Consider the following 10,335-nt stretch of genomic DNA (forward strand, 5'->3'; position numbering starts at 1 on the left):
CATAGGTATCCTTGAGTTACTGTTTTAGAAAGCATTGTGGTAATTCCCAGTACGAGAAGCACAGGTACCCTGAGTTACTATTTTAGAAAGCATTGTGGCAATTCCCAGTAAGTGAAACATAGGTACCCTTGAGTTACCGTTGTAGAAAAAATTGTGGTAATTCCCAAAGATTCTTAAATTAAGACAGAACGGGCGTCTAAGCAAAAGTGACAAAATGAAAATTTAATACACTTCGAAAGGGAAATATTTTCAAAATACAATATAAATGACTGATAAGTCTTTAACCAATGTTCCTTGAAATACTACGTAGAAAAGAGAACCCCCAAAAAGTTAATAAACTAAGGAGTGTCCTGAAAAGACCAAGGAGGTCCTGACATTCTGAGAAACGAGGAGTACCCAAATGTCATAAAATCTAGGATTGCCCTGAAGTTCATAAACTGAAAGCTCATTATTTGGGAAAACAGTTTGAAGACCAAACCATCTTATAAAATCAGGTGTCAACAATTCAAACATATACAAAAATAAGAAACTATTGATAGTGTATGATATTTTTTCACCACAGATTAGGCAGAGTTATCACCTTCACATCATCTAGTACCTAGGACCAACTTAAAAGACAAAATACTGTACCAAGCCAAGAATCAAGTTCCAACCCAGTCCTAAGCAAGCGTACAAATTCTGTGATGTCATCAGCCGTCTTGACACAATTCCCAGCGAAAATGAAACGAAATTACCTTTATTGCTCCCAAAACTCCGCAATTCGGACAAATATAATTATTGGTCAAGAAACTCATGACAAAACACAGTATTCGTCGAAAGACAAATGTTCATAATTTACAACTACAAATTAGAAAGCTTTTAAGGGAAAGCATTAGTAATGCACTATACCACAGTATCAGATCAAAAAACTAAATTTTGGGCAAAGAAACTAACAGTGAATAGCAACTTTACAACCTACCAGTTTTCGATTTATGACCATGAATAGAACACTACTTTAAGAAAATTATTATTAGCGTTCCGAACCATGATGCAACCCGAGTTTGAAAAGCGAAATACTGTGAGCCCAACAGTCTAAGTACGATAAGCAGTCCAGTACAGAAAAAGAATAACAGAAAGAAGGAATAAATCATATTAGAAATAACGCAGAAATCAAACAAAACAAAATAAACTGAGGAATAAGACACATGTAAGGCTGCTCAACTGAAAAACACTTGCATTTATTTAAAGTGAAATGAAACCGATTCAAACATTTGGCTAGAAAGATCATCCCAAAATTTGATAATAGCTGAAATAAAGCTTCTAGAAGCCTGTGTGGTACCAAACGTCACAAAAAAGAAATTCATGCTCCCCAACTGATTAACAGTCTGATGCTATAACTGGCTCATGAGGATGTAAAAAGCAAAATTAAAATCATTGGTCATAATTTCTGGCAATGTATAATTTTAAAAGCAATTTCACTATTTAATGATTCCAACATAACATTTACTCTGACTGAACACTTCATAGTACCATAACCGTATTTTGACAAATTTTTTCCTAAGGATACTGCTTTGTTTGCTTGTCAGAAACATCTGATATTTGCTAAACATAAAGAATGACTTGCAATCACATTGTTATTAAAATGTGCTCTGGGAACTTCAGAACACAGGTAATTTGGAGAAGCTCAAGCTTTCAATTCACCAGAAATACATATTCATTAGTAGAAACAATATCTTCATCACAGAGATTGGTGAGAGCGAGATTTAATGATGAGGTCCAAATAAATGTAGCGTGACTTGGCATTACCCAAGACCCCAAAAGCCTATAAAATTGTGACTAATGTCATTAAAATGATAAGCAGACTTATATCAAGTTATGAAATACAAAGATCTAGTAATGAAGCTTGATTCTTTTTTTAAAATTCAAAATGAAAGACTGGTGGGTAACCTAAGAATGATGTAATAGTATCTTAAATGAGGCAAATTAACGCCATCAAATCACTGAATATCTTAGGAACTGAAACAAGACTAATAAACAATAAGATGATTTCTGGAGTGTTACCTAAAATATTAACTTGAATTGACTAATTATGCAATATCAAGGTGCTTAGAGCCTCACTACGAACTATTCTGCACAAGAACTTTTAAAGTTGAGAACGACCTATGAACTAAAAATCCTGGTGTGCTCTGATTCCTGTCCTTGAAGTCATAGATCCCATATCTAGCTTACGACACAGAATACAGGACTTTCTTGAAGTTCATGGAGGTAATGGTAATGAACATCGCCGCTAATCTTGTTATAATATATTCATTCCATTCATGCAAGAGACCAACCATATTCTGCAACAAGAATTCAAAAATTACACACAATATTTTTGCAGGGTAAGTGCTTCCTAACATACGGTGAACTATACAGTAATCAATACCTATCAAAATTCAAGAACTATAAACTTTAAACTCCAGTAGCTATAAAATTGTTGGGTAAAATAATGTCACATTTATAAGAAGACACTCCGTTCAGTATTAGTTCCCAGGGGCTATAGGTTTCAGTTGCCCACCAACGTTATTTTATTTGAAATTTAACTTATCTAGAACTAAAAATCTTTTAAAAAATGATCTACCTGAATTAAGGCTATTGAAGCCTCTCATAAACATAAGTAAATGTTTTCAAAACCATCTCCCGGTAAAATACAGTTAAAATTTGATTTTGTGCCCTCGAATAATGATAGGATAACAGAACTTGTCCAAATGAACATCCCTATCTGGAAATCCATAACTCAAACCTTTGGGTTCGAGGGCAGCTGCTTCTAAATTTGTGGGTTAAGCAAGTTCAATATTAAAAAAAAATTAGGTAGACAAACTTAAATTCATAAGGGACTAGGTACCGAACAGCTGTGCTTCCACAAAATACAGTAGACTACCCTAGTTCCCAACATTTAAAAATCTTGGATATTATTTCAGGACCTCTGCTTCTGAAATCTGAAACCTGTCAATGAGCGACTGATATAAAAAAATAAAACTTTTGCAAATGAGTAAATAATATAAAAAAACTTTCTGTCACTGAATGACTGACATCAGAAAACCTCTGTCATGAGTGACTGATGTCAAAACCTCTCAGTAAGAGGCTGAACAAGAATGTCCTTTTAAATATATGGATGTACAGATTTGTATAAAGTTTAGTTTTGCAATATCCTTCATGAAGTAGTAAGGGACAACTAGAAGCTCCAAGATGGACACTATATTCCTTTAGTAACTGAACTTGGCTTGAGCAGCTTCCACCACTTTAACATATACAGTATAGGCAAGTCTCACAAAGTACTTTATTTTGGACAATTACTGCACTGTTTACTTAATTTTCAGTTTTAAGCTTGAACTTCACAGATTTCTGTTAAAAGCTCCATTACTGAAAAGCTCTGCATCAAAGATTATCTTAAAATTTGACTATATAGATTCTAATTGATATTATATTGCTAAAAAAACAATCATTTAATTAAGGACTGAAGCTACGGACATGTACCAGTTCATCTAAAATGACTGCTAGAGATACGCATTAATGATTGTACTATACCTAACAGTCCTACTGCCAACAAGGACCTGTAATCCTACTACAAAATTATATTGGTATGACCATTAGAGTTGTACTGTACACTGGAACCAGCTTTTGTTAGTTCACTCATAATTATACACTAGTGACAACAAAAAGTATATGGGCAATATTCTTGGCAAGATATTGTATACATATTTTTGATATCACATCAGTTTATGAGCATGTGCTGCACATATCACAGGAATTTGCAGCATATCATAAGTCCCAGTATTTGTAGCTACTTCATTAATTAAGACTAGGTAGTACAATGGTCAAGGCACGAGTCGCTCATTAGGCAGGCATATTCATTACCTATCTTTTACTGCTGACACGCACTTGACAACACTGAACACCCTACTTCTCTTACCTTTTTCAATCTGATCTATCTTGTTGTGTAAAAGAAACTCACTAGCATGGTAGGCATCTTTTGTAGAAGGCCACTCAGAAATAAACCAACTATTCTTCAATCTTGAACGACGCCATAGCCCTTGCACTGTGGTCTTCCACACAGTCTTGGATTGGATTGAGTTCTTTTTTGGTTAGTTCTCTCTTCCTTTTGTTTTTCTCAAACGGTATTTCCTTTCACCCTAGGGCCGGCTTTTTCAGCAGAATGGCCGAGGATGCCTGATGGTTGAGCAAGAGGCTGCCTTATCCCGTCATTTTGTCTTTTATTTTCATTACCTGTAACTTCTCTCCAAAGCAGTCACTACTGTTCTTTCAATCAGGATAACTTGTCTTTCACTGCTGGTTGATTTCCATTTTTGTGAACCCTATAAAAAACTGGATTTATATTCTGTTGAACCTGCCAATAAAACCTTTCAGTAAGGTTTTCAGCTGGATTAAAATGTAGCTTTCTGTGGTGAGTACAACCAGATCAGATGGACATACCTACCTAACTATAAAACCAGTAAATTGTCTATCACCTTTTTTAATTTTCAGTTACTGCATATCCCGCAACATTTCCTTCTTAGCATCTGCATGTCCCATAACATTTTGCTTAACTTATAAAGAGTTCCATGTCAAGTGGATTCCATCCTAACAAGATTATTAAAAACCAAAATAGCACAAGAGCACAATCCTATATTTGCCAAGAGTATGAAACTTAGGAAAATTTTACATATAAATTTTACAATCAGGGTGCAGTAACTTTACTTCATTAATTAAGGCGGTAATTGCATTGGTCAAGGCACAAAGTCGCTCATTAGGCTGACTATCATTAAAACCCTATTGAACGATGTCTCAAACTGTCTTGGATTCGTTACGTTTCTGAAGGCTAATCAAAAGAGTAATAACATTTTCTTACTAACATTTATCACTGTTCTTTCCAGGGTGACTGATATAAAAACTTTTCCAAATGAGTAAATAATATAAAAAACTTTCTGTCACTGAGTGATTGGCATCAGAAACCCTCTGTCATGAGTGACTGATATCAAAACCTTTCAGTAAGAGGCTGAACAAGAATGTCATTTTAAATACATGGATGTACACATTTGTATGTTTAGTTTTGCGATATTCTATATGAAGTAATGCCACTAATTGGGACAACTAGAAACTCCAAGATGGACACTATATTCTTTTAGTAACTGAACTTGCCTTTCAGTAAGAGGCTTTTAAATACATGGATGTACAGATTTGTATAGTTCAGTTTTGCAATACCACTTTAACATATACAGTATGAACTTGGCAAGTCTCACAAATATCTAGGCGAGTATAAAGTACTTTATTTTGGACTCTTGCTGCACTGTTTACTTAATTTTCAGTTTTAAGCTTGAATTTCACAGGTTTCTGTTAAAAGCTCCGTTACTGAAAAGCCCTGTATCAAACTTTATCTTAAAATTTGACTATATAGATTCTAACTGATATCATATTACTCAAAAAACAATCATTTAATTAAGGACTGTAGCTACGGAGATGTACCAGTTCATCTAAAATTACTGCTAGAGATACGCATTAATGATTGTACTATGTCTAACAGTCCTACTGCCAACAAGGACTGTAATCTTATAACACAATTAAATTGGTATTACCATTTGCATTGTATGCTAGAACCAGCTTTTGTTAGTTCACTCATAATTATACACTAGTGACAACAAAAAGTATATGGTCAATATTCTTGGCAAGATATTGTATACATATCACAGTTTAATTTATGAGCATGTGCTGCACATATCACAGGAATTTGCAGCATATCATAAGTCCCAGTATTTGTAGCTACTTCATTAATTAAGATTAGGTAGTACATTGGTCAAGGCACGAGTCGCTCATTAGGCTGGCATATTAATTACCTCTCTCTTACTGCTGACACAGACTTGACAACACTGAACACCCTATTTGTCTTACCTTTTTCAATCTGATCAATCTTGTTGTGTAAAAGAAACTCACTAGCATGGTAGGCATCTTTTGTAGAAGGCCACTCAGAAATAAACCACTGTTCTTCAATATTGAACGATGCCATGGCCTTTGCACTGAGGTCTTCCACTGTCTTGGATTGGAGTTCTTTTTTGTTAGTTCCCTCTTCCTTTTATTTTTCAAACGGTACGTAGGGCCGGCTTAGTAGAATGGCCGAGGATGCCTGATGGTTGAGCAAGAGGCTGCCTTATCCTCGTCATTTTCTCTTTTATTTTCATTACCTGCACCTTCTTTCCAGAGCAACCACTATTGTTCTTTCGGGTAACTTGTCTCTCACTGCTGGTCGATTTCCTTTTGGAACCCTCATGGATTTATATTCTGCTGAGTCTGCCAATAAAGGTTTTCAGCTGATGACCTAAAGAAAGAAAGGGAAACAAAAATGGATTAAAAATTTAGCTTTCTGTGGTGATTACGAATCAGTCATACCTACCTAACTATAAAACCAGTAAATTGTCTGTCACCTTGAAACCCAAATTTTGTGCTATTTATAGCACAAGAGCACAATTCTATATTTGCCAAGAGTATGAAACTTAGGAAAATTTCACTTATAAGTTCTACAATCGGGGTGCAGTAATTTCTATCATTAAAACCCTATTGGGTGTCAAAAGTAACGTTTCTGAAGGCTAATCAACGTAATGACACTTCTTAACATTTATTGTGGGTAAATCAATAAGATCAACTTGACTTATTAGATAAACTGATTGCTTCATGTTACTTTCAGTTGCATGTGTACGTCTGAGTTATAGGCAAAAGCGTTATGTTACACCACTGGAAAACAAAGCTAGACTAAGTAACCGGGCTGGCTATCTAGATTAGCAACAAGAATACAAAATACTTTTTTGAATTTTTATCCAAAATGACCAAAATGGAGCCATGTGATGGGTGAAATACTTGAGTGTTTCAAGCAATTGCTATATTCTAAGCAGAATAATATGAATACTAAGCAGTATAACAGTGATCAACTAGATTAACCCTTTGCTGTTGTTTATTTTCGCTCTCATTCGAAAACAGTTACCATTTTATATGAAAAATTGAAAAGGTTTACAGTAATCATAAAAGTTTCATAACATCTATAAGAACTCTACTTTCAGGACTGAACATTGTATTACCTTTAGGTAAGCCATTATGTATAAAAAAAACTGCTAAAATCTGGAAAACATGGACAAATTTTACTGTAAGTTGGCTTCTGAAATCTTTTTAGTGGCACTGGCAATCCCTTTTAGTACACTGCCAGTGTATGCTCTATTAATTTTCCACATTTGCAACATTTCTTGTACTTTGCGAGTGTTTGCCATACCATAAATTATGCATAGGTTACAAAGAAGGGGAAAATGGGAAAACAAAATATTTTAGTTTTTATACCCCCTATTAAAAACACTAACCATCCTGGTTGTGCGCATCAGGTAATTTTATATTAATTTTCTTCATTAGCAATGATTTTTGTATACTTTATAGATATGATTTTCTGCAAGGCAAGGAATGACACCAAGAGGTGACTTCTTTACACATAGGTCACAAAATGTGTATAGTTTTCTTCCTTTTAAACTCACCTTTACCTCTTTTTGACAATTCTTTGTCTGTCTGTTTACGCTGCACATTGTAGTAAGTCACTTTTTGTCTAAAAATTTTGCTAGAAAATGATAACAAGGTAATCTCGCTCCAATTGGGTTAGGAAATCGACACATCTTTGTGACTTCTGCCGTTGATATCCTTCTAAGAAATATCAAATTATTTTCCCTTGAATTTTCCTAGCTAGACTGAATGTTATAAAATATATTTCCATTAAATAATGTTCCTTCAGTTATAAACTCCTTTACAAATACTGCTCTGAAATCTGTTGTATCTAATAAAGCTATTTTCGCTAAAATAACTCTCATTGGTAGGTAATCCATGTGAACTAACCTCATCGCAATTTCAACTGTAGCAAAAGCTTATATATCCAAGAAAGTTAAACCTGTCACTGATGATACTTTGATCTTTCAAGTGCAGGCTGCTTGCTACCTATCATAGAGTGGAAATTTTTATTTGATTTTTTTGCAACACGCTCATATATTTCCTCTGGAAAAAAAGGTTATGAAAGCATTCATATGGAGTCCCATTTTTACATTTGATTAGCCTATCTTATGAGGGTCAGTATCAGCTAATTGTTTGGAATAATTACCAGATGATTTAACTTAGAATATTATCGTCATCGTTATCATCCACAATTTCCCCAGATCAGGATCATTAACATGTTAATCAGATTTTGAATCAGAAGCAACTATTTCCTAAATTTCTTCAAGTGAAACTTGGTGGGAAGTTAAGCCATCAAAAGTCTTCAACGACAAAAAAAAAAAAAAGCTTGATGTTATAATAGGCTAAGATCGAGATAAAGGGAACATTAAAAGGCAAGCAATCAGCTGGTGACTTAAAACAAATACTCTTCGATGAACGAAATACCGTTGCCGAGTTATATACTAATCCAAGGCCAGTACTGTTTGATAAGACAAAATATGTTTTAATCATAAAACATTATTATATACCATAATTTCAGCTCCTCATATCACCACAAGGCCACGAAACCTGTCGTTCGCTAGGCTACACAACAGCTATTAGACGTAAACAAACCTTCCTTCTCGATAATGAAGCTTCCTTGTCGAGAATTACGTCAATCCTACAACAGATACAGTTCTGCATGGTGAAAAATGCATCTAGCCATCATGAAACATTATAATATATCATGGCTCTAATCTTACATATCAAAAAAATACCGGAAACTTACCAAAGACTGTTACTGATGCGGGAAAGTTTTCAGCTATGCACTTTCGCCAGTGCTTCATAGAATCGCCAACCGATGGCGGTAGTAGTAGATTCCCAAATACGCCGTCTGCATGAAATTCTACCGTTTTTAACATGCCGCAAGGGAAAGTCGTTTTTCTTAGGGATTTAATACAAACTCTAGCTCGAATAAAATTGTTCTCGCAATATAAGTGATAAGTTTATGGAAAGTGGAATGAGAGACACTATTCACTATTCACAGGCGAATACGACATGCTTTTTTTTTGGAAGGGATTTGTAAACTCTGTGGTTAAATCCGATTGAATGATGAAAACAGAACGCGATAAAAATAAAAAAAAACTCTTCTTTGTATAATTCCTTTCCCTCTCTGGTCGACATCTACTATGTAAAGTCGATGATGAATTCCCGATGGCTTTCCCTTTCTACAAAATAATTTCTAATTAAAAAACGTAGCGGGTGACCGTAGATACGAATAGACGTTAACTAAACTTTCATAGGTTTATACACACACATACATACATATATATATATATATATATATATATATATATATATATATATATATATATATATATATATATATATATATATATATATATATATATATATATATATATATATATATATATATATATATATATATATATATATATATATATATATATATATATATATGTGTGTGTATAAACCTATGAAAGTATAGTTAACGTCTAATATAAATGTAGGTACGGAGTTTAGGTTCTTCTTTTATGAATTATGTGGATTGCATTGCTAATGCTTTGGTCTCTCACTTGAATGACCGGGATTTGGTCCCGATGTGAGTCAGAAATTTATTTCTGTGAAACACGTTCCTTCATGTCTCAGGGATAAGTCGAATGAAATGTTAGTGTTTCACTCGCTGCTGGGTCAGGAAGTTAGGTAAAATTCCATGGCATGTTAGGCCCTAGGCGCCTGCCCCTGGGAAAACCTCAGGTACCCTAGTACTTAAGCTCCAACTTTTTTATGATATAGAGAATGAATTGCTAATGCCCTGGACTCTAAGTTGAAAAAACGAGATTTGATCCTGAATCATATATATATATATATATATATATATATATATATATATATATATATATATATATATATATATATATATATATATATATGTGTGTGTGTGTGTACTTTGAAGAAGATGGGGATGCTGTAAGTTATAATAAATAACTCATTTAAAACGACTGAACGACTTCCAGCTGAAAATAGATCTCATAAGAAAATATACGTTGGAATGAGCAGGTTGGTGTAAAAGATAGCCTGATAAGTCTTAAGAATCCTGATGACTGGAGTGATGCAATAGATAACAAGTTGTAGGATAAAAGTTTTCCAAAGAGAGAAAAATGTTGAAAAGAGGAGTGTGAAGTGTTGATAGTCGTATATAGCGATTGGTGATAGTCCACAGACTAAAAAAAAATATTGTCCACACGCAGAGGGCGTTTAAAACTTAATGTTAATAAAAGTAATTCTCTGAGGTAACTTGAAAGCAGGTAAGATGGAGCAATGAATGAGGAATGACAGAAGTGGCAGGTTCATGGGCGTATTTGAAAA

The 10,335-nt window shown here is 34.1% G+C and overlaps 1 long non-coding RNA gene across 2 annotated transcripts; it reads right to left on the reverse strand.

Moving 5' to 3' along the window:
* Positions 1 to 224: 224 nt before the first annotated feature.
* Positions 225 to 9,183, reverse strand: LOC136828623 (uncharacterized). Of its 2 annotated transcripts, XR_010850155.1 has the most exons (3): positions 8,735 to 9,183; positions 5,905 to 6,328; positions 225 to 2,318 (listed from the first exon to the last, which is right to left on the reverse strand). It is a non-coding gene; the product is annotated as an uncharacterized lncRNA (long non-coding RNA). The 2 variants fall into 2 exon arrangements; XR_010850156.1 differs by lacking the exons at positions 5,905 to 6,328; positions 8,735 to 9,183 and adding an exon at positions 3,932 to 4,398.
* Between the last annotated feature and the right edge of the window lie 1,152 nt (positions 9,184 to 10,335).

This window comes from Macrobrachium rosenbergii, chromosome 43 (genome assembly GCF_040412425.1).
Source record: "Macrobrachium rosenbergii isolate ZJJX-2024 chromosome 43, ASM4041242v1, whole genome shotgun sequence".
Lineage (NCBI taxonomy): Eukaryota > Metazoa > Arthropoda > Malacostraca > Decapoda > Palaemonidae > Macrobrachium > Macrobrachium rosenbergii.